General features: G+C 34.6%; 1 long non-coding RNA gene across 1 annotated transcript; it reads left to right on the top strand.

Annotated features, from left to right (window-relative positions):
- The first annotated feature begins 8,067 nt into the window (after positions 1–8,067).
- On the top strand, positions 8,068–10,232 carry LOC147401592 (uncharacterized). Its single transcript, XR_015178218.1, has 2 exons — positions 8,068–8,434; positions 9,947–10,232. It is a non-coding gene; the product is annotated as an uncharacterized LOC147401592 (long non-coding RNA).
- Positions 10,233–14,242: the final 4,010 nt, after the last annotated feature.

Genomic DNA, 14,242 nt, shown 5'->3' on the forward strand with positions numbered 1-14,242 from the left:
GTAGTTTATTATGTAAAATTTTACAGATTTTAAAATGATTCAGTATGTTTACTCGTTCATGTTAGGAGAGGTTATTGGTAGAAATTATTTGCTTCCTTATTGGGTAACCATTGTTACTCACCATTTCCTTCTTCATTTTTTTTGTTTCAAATCCAAAACTTTGTGAAATAGGTGTAGAAAATGAGTGAGAATCATCTGGTAGGTCAGATAGACAGCCAGAGTCCATCACTTAGTGAGTATTTGGGTTAATACCCCCTAGTGGTGTCAATTTATCCAAGATTATTATGAATTTTGTCTTGAGTGTTAGGACTTCTGTTAGAGTGAGGATGTTTGTATAATTCTATGTTTTGTTATCATTCCGTACTCTGATCTATCGTTCGTTATTAGATGTATGTAGGCTTCCGCTATTGTTATATTTTGTATATATATATGCAGGATTGTATGTCGTTTATTAGGTGCAGGTTGAATGCTTTGGAATGCCAAAATAAACAGAGGAGACCATGTCGAAATTTCGAGATGCCACCTAGTACCTCGGGATCTAACATGGGGATTTGTGTTAGCGTTTGGCGGGACGTTACAGATGGTATCAGAGCATAGCATTTGATCCGTATGGGATATTGATCTGTTATGTTTATAAGAAGTGGCTGATACCATAGATATTAGATCGATAATCATAGAGTGTCACTAGGAATTTGGTATCCGAGCTCATTAGTAGTTCTGTATTGAAATTACGAGTTCTTCCGTGTCTAGAAGTCTATAGAGTTTAGTACGCCTAGGATAGGATCCTAGGTATGTTCTGTTAGTAATGGAAATGGAGTCCATTACTAAGTTCCAAGCTACGATAGCAATTCTTAGTTACGTAAGAACACTTTTGACCTTATTTTGATAAATGCCTTGTTATAAATAAACACAAGAGAGAGGAGTGAACGAGGCAGATGGCGAAACACAACAGAGACGAGACAAATTTTGGATTAGACCACTAACTTAGTTACATAGTTAATGTCATTCATGGGACAGATGGTTGAGTTTCATGTCAAGTCCAAAGATGAAATATGAATAATACAACCACCATTACCTCGAAGTCAAATGGAAGAAAGGCAATTAATATCTAATAAGAGACAAACAATTACAAATCTAGCAAATTCATCGAAAAAAATATCATATATGAGGTGTGAGATTTTAGACATACCTACTCAATGGATGGATGAATTTTATAAAAAACAACAACATATACTACTAAATTAGTTGAAAGAAAGAGTTGTGGTATGTCATGAATGTGGAAAATCGAGACATGAAAGAGAGCAAATTTTGGGTTGATGTCAATCGATTAAGGATGTGTGACTCTGAAAGATACTAGACAAACCAATTTAGAGAATAATAAGGCCACCAAATTTCAATAAAGTTGATAACGTACTCCTGCCACCCCGAATAAACAAGAGTAGTGATTGAAAGTGAAAAATAGTACAAGACGTAAATTGCAAGGCGCACCATTAAATCCAAGAAATGAAAAAGCGCTGGACTTTTTCGTAATAAGAAAATATTATTCTACTTCAAGGACCACTACCACAGGTCGGACCTTTGAAAAATGAGAGAATTCCCCAGCCCAAAGGATAGGTAAATCCATGAATGTGGTTGTAGAATTTTCAACGATTACGTCCACCGAGATTTAGGATTTTGAAGACCTGAAAGATTTTGAATGCCATGTAGTGCCGAGAGATCAGTGGGTAACGGTGACTACATTCCAATTGGACGGGGATGCCAGTCATTAGTAACGTTTTGAAAAGAATGTAGAGATGGATCATTTGAGTGGGTAGACTTTGAGAGGATGTATGTTGATAGATTTATATCCGAGACTACTCGAGAAATCAAGCACTAGGAGTTTTGAGATTAGTGCAGGGTAATCTATCAATTACAAACTACGATAAGATGTTTTCTAGGTTGTCACGATATGAGTTCGAGCTTATCCTGATAGATCTACAGAAGACCCGTAAATTCTTTAGAGGACTATAACCCTACCTAAGGACCAAGAGGTCAATGATTGAGACTACTAATTATAGAAATACGATGAGTCGAGTTTAGAGGGTAGAGTGAAGGGATATGGAGTTACAGACCTCCAAGGGGCAAATTAGTCGATCTTAGATTTCTTTTTCTCCCAGATCAGATCCGATCAAGAAGTCAATGTATTCGAGGCCAATCTCCTCCGGATCAGTATATATCCACAATATATAACTCCTCCACTACCGAGTTGTAGGGTTCCCCCATAACTGAGAGCAACTGGAGCTCCAATGATGCCACAGGGTCAAAAGAACTAACAAGGTAGGTTCAGAGCCTATAGACCCCAGTCTACCAATTACCTACTCCATAGACAAGATCGTTGACATGTTACGCGTGTGATCAGGTGGGACATATCAAGAGATAATGTTTTTTATCATAGGCACGAGCAAGGGTTATGACCCAGGAGAAAGTACTTGTCTCCGACGAAGTTTTGGAAAGTACGATTTCTAATTATAATATTAGAAATTGAAGTTCTATTCAATATTAGTTCTTCTAGATCATATAATTCTGTTGAAAGTTTGCATACTTGCTAGAGCTGTTCTTCCAACTATTCATTATTCTAGTATAATATTCGGAGTGGACTAAACAACCAACCTTTCTCCTACCACTTTCCACTTTCTATGCTATCATCTCATCCTCATCTTTAACCTCACATTTCTTCTAGAGATTTGATATTTATTATAATTTGCGATTGAGAAGCCTCTGGAAGTGGACGGAGTAGAAACTACTCAACAAATAATAAGGGGGTGAAGAAATGAAACTAATTCGAAATTAGAATGAAAAGGTGCAAGCTTATAAAAAAAATAAAAAAATAAAAAGCTAACCGGGAATCAACTAGACTACGTTTTGATAATTGATAGGTATGTTTTAGGTGTAAGGATGGTTGTAATGTGTGAGAAGGCGAGTGCGATTTATAAGATTAGTAATGTGACTATATAGCAAGTGAATGTATGGGTAATAACTAATACTATATATGGTTGAGTTGAGAAACTGGTGAAATTTGGAAAAGGTATCGTATAATTTTGAAAGAACATGTGGTATGTAAAAGAAAAAAGATTTAGTAGAGTATAAGTTAGGAGGTGGGTCGATGTAAAATGTAGAAAGAATAATCTTGCATTAATGGTGACTTAATGAAGTTGTGAGAAAATAGATATAGGATTTATCCCCTCGAGTAAGATTTTAAATTATAAAGGTATGACAGAGGTTTTGAGGAAATATCATAATAAGTAGAAAATGTAATATTGAATTGAATATAAAGATAGGGGTGTGTTTGCGGTAAGACTATGCTTTGATGAGTAAAATTCATGCAAATAGGGGTAAAACATAATAGACGGTGTAATGGGTGAGAGAATTAAAGATAAAGAATAGAGAAGATATGAAAAGATTGTTGTTGATAGATATTGGTGGGGAAGTGAGATAATGTGAGTTAATTATTACCTTAGGATTTTACAAATAATGGATTAGTTGGAGTATGAGTTTGAATCAGAGTGATTAATTAATGAATGTGTTGGATTGACGCAATATAGGTGACATAAGGTTATGAATTATAAATGAGATTGATTTGGGACCAAGAATAAATGATAATCGAAAATATATATTGTTCATTATATATGTTGTGTTAGTACGGTGATGATGAAGTTTGATAAGATATGATTTCAATTTCGAGGACAAAATTTTTATTATGGGGGGGAGAATGTTAAACCTCGAGTTTCAATTCTTATCTCGAAGAAAATAAATAGTGGAATTTTGAGAAAATCTTGAAAGTGGGACTTAGGGGTAAAACTTTAGGATGTTTCTGATAATTTTTAATGAAATCTGATCATACCATTGAATTCAAAATGATTGAAAAACACACTTTAGCCTGTAAGCATGCTCAAGTGCGAGTCCGAATAGAAAAGTTGCAAAATCCTCGATAACCGAATCGGACTAAGCTAAAATAGTAACTTTTTGCTAGAGCAAGAATTACTAAGATTCGATTATACCATTGGATTTATAATAAAAAATTATTAAACATGAAATATTTATTTGTCATTTTTGGAGCACAAAAAGTTGAATTATCGTCAAAAACGAAAATGACGTCAATTTTAGGGGTCACCTCAGGCTAAAAATGTAAATTTTTGTTAGAGATAGAATTTATAGAAATTGACTATACCATTAGATCCAGAATAAAAAATTAGGCGAAATAGAGTATTCATTCGTCACTTTTGAAGTTCGGACGATCAAGTTATCCTCAATTGAAATAATAGGTAAAATACCGATTTCGTCCCAAGATATATATAAATAAATTTTTTTAATTTTTTTTCACTTTCACTCCCATTTTAAACGACCAAAAGTCAGCTAACCTTTTTATAAAAAAAAAATCATTTTTTCTCCGATTTTCAACCTTAAATTCATTGTGAACGGTCCGCTTTAATTGACTAACGCAGAAGAGAAAAAGGTCCGCAGTCTTGATATCTATAAAACCCACCCAAGATCTCTTCGTTTCATCTCCTTTTTCATCCTATATCGTCAAAAATCAGTCATATATATATATATATATATATATATACGGGGGTTTCGTAACTTCGACATCGGATTTCATCCGTTTTGGGGTCAAACCGTCCTCCAACGAAGAAGGGAGAAAGGACGACGACATCGAGATCTTTGAAATCACCGGGCCAGTTTCAAAAATAAGTCACTTTGAAATTTGATCAATCTAGATTTTCGAGTCGATCACCTCGATTTTCGCGCACGTGTTTCAATTCCATCGCCTAGAAATAATAAGAAACTCTCAATTTCTATTAGTAATCGTAAATTGTGAAAATTGCATTTAGGATTTTATTAAAAATTTGTGGTGAGTTTCCAAAATATCAAATTCAATTGGTTATTTTAAATTCACTTCAGAACTTGCATGTTTGATATGTTTAACTATATTTTATAACAAATTATACGTGGGTATGATATTTTACCTGGTTATTTCCGTCAGTTGGGTCATGTGTACCACTTGAACCCCATTTTGATCTAAGTTTTGATATTTTTTTCAATGTTATTGATAACAAAATGAATTTCATAGTTGAAAAAATGATTTTAATATTTAATGAACTCAAATTGAGTTGATGAATATCAGAAAAGTGGATATTTTATTTGAAAGATTGAAAAAGGTAAAAATCGAATAAAGGAAAAAAGAGTATGAAATGGTAAAATGTCAGAGTCACACCCAATGGGTGATGTCTGCATTTTACATTGTTGTGTTGTGTGTAGGTTGGTGAACGGATATCCAGAGACAATGTTTCCAGTTGAATGTTTATTTACTTTCTGTTAGCGCGAGGCACTGTTTACTTTTTCGTTCTGTTATTTATTTTAGGCCGACTGGCCATACTTGCATGGTAGGAAACTGGATATCCATTCTCAATCTTGTATTATTGATTTCTCTTTTATTTTCAAATGAAAATAATATATATATAACTATTTTGTGAGCTGTTGAAGAGTCTGTGAATGCCTGAAGGGATAGTGCGTCATATCATCTGGAGTGGTGTACTATCTTGGAATGTACGATAGGGACCACCAAACTCATACGTGGTATGGGACACGTATGAGAGTGGAGTCACAACTGGAATCTAGGTTTATTCCTCTCTATCTTTATCAGTGAACTTGTAATGTAAATGTGGTCGTATACGAATGGTTTGTATATTTGGAAATCACATGTAAGCCTGATAGGCATAGACGAAGATGATTAGTCAGTGATCACTAACAATCTAGAGTAGTCGAACGTTCTGATACATCGAAAAGTGACCCATTGCTTACGGTCACGTCAAACAGCCAGCCTGAGCCGGATAAATGGTCAATTAAACGTGGTAAATGCAGCGACCGGACACAAAATCAGGAATTAAAAACCAGTAAAGAATTATAACATCATGTCCCGACTGGGAGCGATCTAGTCGTGAATCCCAACTCTCTCATTCCAATACTTCACCATAGTGTATTATATATATGTTGCCTTACTTTGATATATAAAATGAAATGCATGTTTAATATTTCTATTTGGTCAATTAAATTTGTATATAAAGAAAATGCTATAGTGAGTACTGTTGATTGATGTAATGTCAGTTTTAAAATGTTTAGTTGCTCATCCCTGGCTATATGTACCAGTTAATCGTAATTTCTTCTGTAAAATTTTATAGATTTTAAAATGATTCAGTATGTTTATTCGTTCATGTTATGAGAGGTTATTGGCAAAAATTGTTTACTTCCTTATTAGGTAACCATTGTTACTCATCCTTTCCTTCTTCTTTTTTAATTTCAGATCCGAAGCTTGGCAAAACAGGTGTAGAAAACGAGTGAGAATCATCTAGTGGGTCAAATAGACAGCCAGAGTCCGTCACTTGGTGAGTATTGGAGTTATACCCCCTAGTGGTGTCAATTTGTCCAGGATTATTATGAATTTTGTCTTGAGTGTTAGGACTTCTGTTAGAGTGAGGATGTTTGTATAGTTCTGTGTTTTGTTATCCTTCCGTACTCTGATCTATCGTTCGTTATTAGATGTATGTAGGCTTCTGCTATTGTTATATTTTGTATATATATGCAGGATTGTATGTCGTTTATTAGGTGTAGGTTGAACACCTTGGAATACTAACATAAATAGAGGAGACCATGCCGAAATTTCGAGGTTCCACCTAGTACCACGGGATCTGACATGGGGATTTGTGTTAGCGTTTGGCGGGACGCCACATAAAACACAGAGAAAATATTCAGACCATTTTGCTTGTTGATTGGCCCAGTCAACCTTCTAGAAAAGAGTATATTAGATCCTTACATCCAAATGGCTCCTAGTATTGGTGAACATGACGTTTTGACCACTTCTATGACAATTATAGATCATGTTTTACCATTTGTAGAGCATAATCTTGGCTCATGCCTTTGCTATTTTTTAAAGAAAATTTTAAATGTTCAAGCATTATTATTTTCTTATGCAGTTGGTGGCAAACAAATTGGAATAGTTCATAGCAAGGACTTATGCAATAAGGATGATCCAATGCGTATTTGACTTACACATTACTACAATTTAGGTATATACTAAATTTTTCCCATGTTCAATCTTTACGGATCTTTTAGCCAATTTTTCTTCCAACTTTTAGTAGTAGTCTTATCTAGCTTATTGTTTTATTTGAAGAGAGAAGTGTAACACCCCGAATTTTTAATTCGTATCTCGAGGAAATTAAATAGTGGAATTTTAAGAAAATCTTGAAAGTGGGATTTAGGGGTAAAATTTTAGGATGTTTTTGATCATTTTTAATGGAATCTGACCTCGCCATTAGATTCAAAATGATCAAAAAACATAGTTTAGCCTGTAAGCACGCTCAAATGCGAGTCCGAATATAAAAGTTGCAAAATCCTCGATTACCGGGTCGGACCAGGCTAAAATAGTGATTTTTTGTTAGAGCAATAATTTTAAAATTCGATCATACCATTGGGTTCATAATGAAAAGTTATTCAACATGGACTATTTATTTGTTAGTTTTGGAGATCAGAAAGTCAAATTATCATCAAAAACGAAAACGACATCAAGTTTATGGGTCACGTCAGGCCAAAAATGTAATTTTTTGATGGAGACATAATTTGTAGAAATTGACTATACCATTAGATCTGGAATGAAAAATTAGGCGAAATAGAGTATTCGTTTGTCAGTTTTGGAGACCGAATGACCAAGTTATTGTCGATCAAAACAATAGGCGAAATACCGAATTCGTCCCAAATATTATATAAATAATATTTAAATTTTTTTTAATCTCATCTTCCCCACTCGTCCAAACAGTGCGGAAAAAAAAAACGAAAAAAAAAAGAAATTTGTTTTTCCTCCGATTTTTCCACTTCAGATCTCTCGCAAACGGTCCACTTTCGACGATCGCCACAGAAGAGAAAAAGGTCCGCAGCTTCATTCTTTACAAAACCCACCCAACCTATCTTCATTTAACTTTCTATTTCACCCGATATCGTCAAAAATCAGCCGTATTTGGATTCGGAAATTTTGAAACTTTGACCTCGGATTTCGTCCGTTTCGGGGTCAAATCGCTTTCCGACGCAGAAGGGAGAAACGTCCGCAGCCTCATTCTCTACATAACCCAACCAAGTTCCTTCCGTTTTCTCGTCTTTTTCACCCCGTATAGTCAAAAATCAGCCGTATTTTTATACGAAGATTTTCGTAACTTCGACCTCAGTTTTCATCGATTTCGGGGTCAAACCGTCTTTCGCCGTAGAAGGGAGAAGAGACGAGTACATCGAGATCTTCAAAACCACCAAGCCAGTTTCGAAAATCAGCCGCTTCGAAGTTCGATCTGCCTAGATTTTCGTACCAATCGTCTCGATTTCCGCGCACGTGCTTCAATTCCGTCGCCTAGTGATTGTAAGGAACTCTCAATTTCTATTAGTAATCTAGATTGTGAAAATTGCATTTAGGATTTTATCAAAAAATTTGGATGTATTTTTAAAATATAGAATTATTTTGTTATTTCAAAAATTCACGCTAGAAATTGCATGTTTGATATGTTTAATTGTATTTTTAATAAATTATACGTGGGTAGGGTGTTTTAACGGGTTATTGCCATAAATTGGGTCTTGTGCACTGCTTGGACCCCGTTTTGATATGAAATTTGTATTTTTTTTTTCAATATTATTGATAAAAATAAATTCTTTAGTTAGAAAATGTGATTTAATATTCAATGAACTCATATTGAGTTGATGAATATCAGAAAATGATGTTTTATTGAAGAGATTGAAAATTGAAAAAAAAATAAAAAGGGAAAAAAGGTATGAAACGGTAAAATGTCAGAGTCACACCCGAGGGGTGATGTCTGCATTTTACGTTGTTGTGTTGTGTGTAGGTTGGTGAACAGATATCCAGGGATAATATTATTGGTTGCATGTTTATTTCCTTTCTGTTAGCGCGAGGCGCTGTTTACGTTTCCGTTATGTTATTTATTTTAGGCCGGGTGGCCACACTTGCATGGTAGGAAACTGGATATCTATTCTCAACCTTGTATTGTTAATTTCTCTTTTGTTTTCAAATGAAAATAATATATATAAGTAGCTATTTTGTGAGCTGTTAAAGAGTTTGTGAATGCCTGAAGGGATAGTGCATCATATCATCCGGAGTGGTGTACTATCCTGGGATGTACGGTAGGGACCACCAAGCTCATACGTGGTATGGGACACGTATGAGAGTGGAGTCACAACTGGAATCCGGGTTTATTCCTCTCTATCTTTACCAGTGAACTTGTAATGTAAAGGTGGTCGTATACGAATGGTTTGTATATTTGGGAATCACATGTACGCCTGATAGGCATAGACGAAGATGATTGGTCAGTGATCACTAACAATCTATAGTAGTCGAATGTTCTTACACATCGAAAAGAGACCCATTGCTTACGGTCACGTCAAACGGCCAGCCTGAGCCGGATAAATGGTAACCAAGTGTGGTAAGGGCAGCGACCGGCCACAAAATCAGGAACTAAAAGCCAGAGAGAAATTGTAACATCATGTCCCGACTGGGAGCGATCCAGTCGTGAATCCCAACACTCTAATTCCAATACTCCACCATTGTGTATTATGTATCTGTTGTTTATTTTGATATATAAAATGAAATCCATGTTTATTATTTCCATTTGATCAATTAGATTTGTATAAAAAGATAATGTTATAGTGAGTATTGCTGATCGATGTAATGTGAGTTTTAAAATGTTTAGTTGCTCATCCCTGGCTATATGTACCAGTTAATCGTAGTTTCTTCTGTAAAATTTTATATTTTAAAATGATTCAGTATGCTTATTCGTTCATGTTAGGAGGGTTATTGGCAGAAATTGTTTGTTTTCCTACTGGGTAACCATTGTTACTCACCCTTTCCTTCTCCATTTTTTAGTTTCAGATCTGAAGCTTGGCGAAACAAGTGTAGAAAACGAATGAGGATCATCTGGTTGGTCAGATAGACAACTAGAGTCCGTCACCTGGTAAGTACTAGGACTATACCCCCTAGTGGTGTCAGTTTCTCCAAGTAGTCTTATGGATTCTGTCTTGAGGGTTAGGAATTCTGTTAGAGTGAGAAATTTTGTATAATCCTGTATATAATTTTTCTTCTTCCGCACTCTGATCTATCGAACATTATTAGACGTATATAGACTTCCGCTAGTATTATATTTTGTTTGTTATATGCAGGATTGTATGTCATTTATCAGGTGCAGGTTGAATCGCCTTGGAATGCTAACATAAACAGAGGAGACCATGCCGAAATTTTGAGGTGCCACCTCGTACCTTGAAATCTGACATGGGGATTTATGTTAGTGTTCGGCGGGGCGCCACAGATGGTATCAGAGCATAGTATTAGATCTGTATGGGATATTGATCTGCTATGTTTTGAAGAGTTAGCTGATACCACAGATAATAGAGTGATAATCATAGAGTGTCACTAGGAATTCGGTATCCGAGCTCATTAGTAGTTCCGTATTGGAATTATGAGTTCTTTTTGTGTCTAGAAGTCTATAGAGCTTTGTAAGCCTAAGATATGATTCTAAGTTTATTCTGTTAGTAATGGAAATGGTGTCCATTACTAAGTTCCAAGCGACGATAGTAATTCATAGTTAGGTAAGAGCGATTTTGGCCGAATTCTGATAATTACCTTGTTACGGATAAACACAAGCGAGAGGAATAGACGAGGCAGAGGCTGAAACACAATGTAGACGAGACAGATTCTAGACCCGACCACTAACCTAATAGCACAGTTAATGTCGTTCATGGGACAGATGGTTGTGTCTCATATCAAGTCTAAGGGGAAAGTATGAATAATACAACCACTACCTTGAAGCCAAATAGAAGGAAGACAATTAGTTTCTAATAAGCGACAAACAATTACGAAACTAGTAAATTCATAGGAAAAATAACCATACATGAGGAACGAGATGATAGACATATAAACTCAATGGATGGAAGAATTTTATAAGAAATAACATATTCTACTAAATCAGTTGAAAAGAAGAGTTGTGATATATTACGAATGTGGTAAATTGGGATATAAAGGAAAACAATGTTTGGGTCAATATCAATCGATTAAGGATGCGTGCCTCAAAAAGATACCAATTGAAGGAACAATAAGGCCATCAGATTTAAATAAAGTTGATCATGTATTCGTGCCATCCCGAATAGACAAGACTAGCGATTGGAAGTGAGAGATGGTACAAGACTTACCACGATTGTAAGGCACACCACTAAATCCAAGAAATGAGGAAGTGTTGGACTTCTTCGCAAGAAACAAATACTATTCCACCTTAGAGACCATTACCACAAGGTCGTGTCTTTGAAGAATAAGAAAATTTCCCAGTGCAAAGGACATGTAAATCTAAGGATGTGGTTGTAGAATTTTCAATGATTATGTCTATCAAAGATTTGGGAACTTTTCCAATCCGGTTGAGGTCAATGAGTGAGTTTTAAAGACCTGAAAGATTTTGATTATCATGTAGTGCCCAAGAGATCAGTGGATGACGGTGATTACATTCTAGTTGGACGAGAATGCTAATCATTAGTAACATTTTGAGATGAATGTATTGGGAGATGGATCGTTTGAGTGGGTAAACTTCGAGAGGATATTTCTCGATAGATTTATATCCGAGATTACTCGAGAAATCAAATACTAAGAGTTTTTGAGATTAGTGCAGGGTAATCTATCAATTATAGAGACTAAGATATGATATTCATTAGGTTGACACGATATACGCCCGATCTTATCCTAACAGATTTGCAGAAGGCTCGTAGATTTTTTTGAAGATTATAACCCTACCTAAGGGCCAAGAGGTCAATGATTAAGATTACCAATTATAGAGATACGATGAATCGAGCTTAAAGGATAAAACGAGAAGATATGAAGTTACAGACTTCTAGAAGACAAATTAGTCGACCTTAGACTTCTTTTCCTCCCAAATCAAATATGACCAAGAGGTCGATGTATTCAAGGCCATTCTCCTCCAAATCAAGGTATCCATAATATAGAACTCCTCCATTACTAAGTTGTAGAGTTTTCCCATCACTGAGTTAGAGAGCAGTTGAAGCTCCAATGATGCCAACAGGGCCAAAGGAATCAACAAGGCAGGTTCAGAGCCTACAGACCCTAGTCTTCCAATTACCTACTCCATAGAGATCTACGAAGACAAAATCATTGACTTTGTTACGCATTTGATCAGGTGGGACATATCAAGAAAGAATGTCCTCTATCACAGGCGTAAGTAAGAGCTATAACCTAGGAGAAAGTACCCATCTCCGACGAAGTTTTGGAAGTAATGATTTTTAATTATAATATTAAAAAGTGGAGTTACATTCAACACTAGTTCCTCCAGATCCTATAATTCCACTGAGAGTTTGCACACTTGCTAAAGTTAGAAACTACTGACACGAATCAAATAATAAAATTATTTATACCATTGGGAAGTCTTGCGAAGAAAGAATAAGATTTTTGGAAGATCATTTAAGAACTTGCAAAATAGGTATTAGAATAATTGTAAAGTGTGAAAGACAAGTGACGTTCAATTGATACGCTAGTCTTTATATCAATAGTCTAATCAATTACTCGTATATTATACTAGTAGATAAGCAAATACTTCTTGTATATCCTTCATGTCGAGAGCTATTTCCTCGAATATCAACACAGGAAGTTGCGTATCTTTCTTTTTGATTGAAGATGACTTAACTTTAAGAGGCCTAACGACTGAACTATTAGATAAACCAGCTCTTGCTTTACGACTTCTTAAATCGATTCTCCTCCTTTAAAAAGATAAATCATCTTTTTCCTTTTATCTTTCTATCCTCGGTGTCGGTTCTAACTCTTCTTTTGCCTTCTCCTTTCACGATCGCCTCAACTAGTATTTTGATACATCAAAAGATTTCATTAACAAGAGATGTAATACATCAAAACCTCAACTAGTATTTTGATATTAAAATTTTTTTTTTGATAAGGCAAAGATCTTCATTGCTAACATAGTTGAGGAGACCATGAAGCAAAGTACAAACCAAATAAGTAATAAAAAAAACAAATCTATTTTTTAATTGAGCAATTATCTCTATGGATGGAATTATGTCAATAGGTATCACTTTGAAAAACTCTTCAAAAGGAGTTGGGTAGTTTTAATAAGATGTTTCAGTCACTCATGTCTTGTTTATATTAGTTAAAGTTGGTTGATTTCTAATCAGTTTAATTTCTACCAGTTTAATCATTTTTAAGTGCACAACACCTTTTACTTTTTAGTAGTTGAAAGAGCTTTTGATTTTTCATGATAGTGTAATGAGTATTTTGGATATTGTTATCAGGTAAAGTTGTTAGTGAGTTTTGTAGGACTAAAGAAAAAATGTGCAACTTGTGGTAAAACAACTTATCCATTGGAAAAGGTAAAGTTCCAAATTCTTAAAAACACTCCTAATAATGTGTTAAAAATGCCACTTTTGAGGTAATCATTCTTATTATTTTTGAAGTCTTCCCAACCATAGTAGCAAATGTAGAATGCTAGACTTCTCAAGGCCTGAACTTATGATATAAAACAGCATTGAATGCTTGTTATTTATTTCAAAATCAAAGCATATTGATGAATATTATAGAAATCTCAAACTTCCCACATATCCTTATATTATTTTTTCTGATAAATATTTAACTTAGAATCACAATTGTGAAATTATAAAATAGGCCAAATGAATGCTAAAGAAAATAACGAAATAGATAAATTACTTTTCTAACGCACATTTCATTTTCAGTAGATAAGCATGCGTGTGAATGCTTTCTTCTATAGTAATTTCTTCAAGTTGAGTTCTCATGGGACTTTTAATAGTTGTACATGATTTTATTAAAGAAATAATACAACATGTAAAAAATTTTATTCAAGAAATAACCCTCTTATTTTTTTTTTGGTCTGTTACATTTTACTTGAAGCAACCTTGATTTGTTACTTTCTTTGGAGAATTATTAATGGATTATTTTTGAATTCTCATAGCTCATGCACTATTTATTATTGTTGTCATTATTCTTGAATATTTATTTATGTGTGCCGCTTCTTCTTATGAACTTTTAGTTTATATTGAGAAAAACCTATTTATGGCATTGTTGTTGTTCTTGAATTCTTGAACTTTTTAGTTTATACTTAAAATCATGGTTTTAATTATGTGATTAATGAATCCATGTTATCTT

Source organism: Akebia trifoliata, chromosome 5, assembly GCF_017979445.1.
Source record: "Akebia trifoliata isolate Shusen 1 chromosome 5, ASM1797944v1, whole genome shotgun sequence".
Classification (NCBI taxonomy): Eukaryota; Viridiplantae; Streptophyta; class Magnoliopsida; order Ranunculales; family Lardizabalaceae; genus Akebia; species Akebia trifoliata.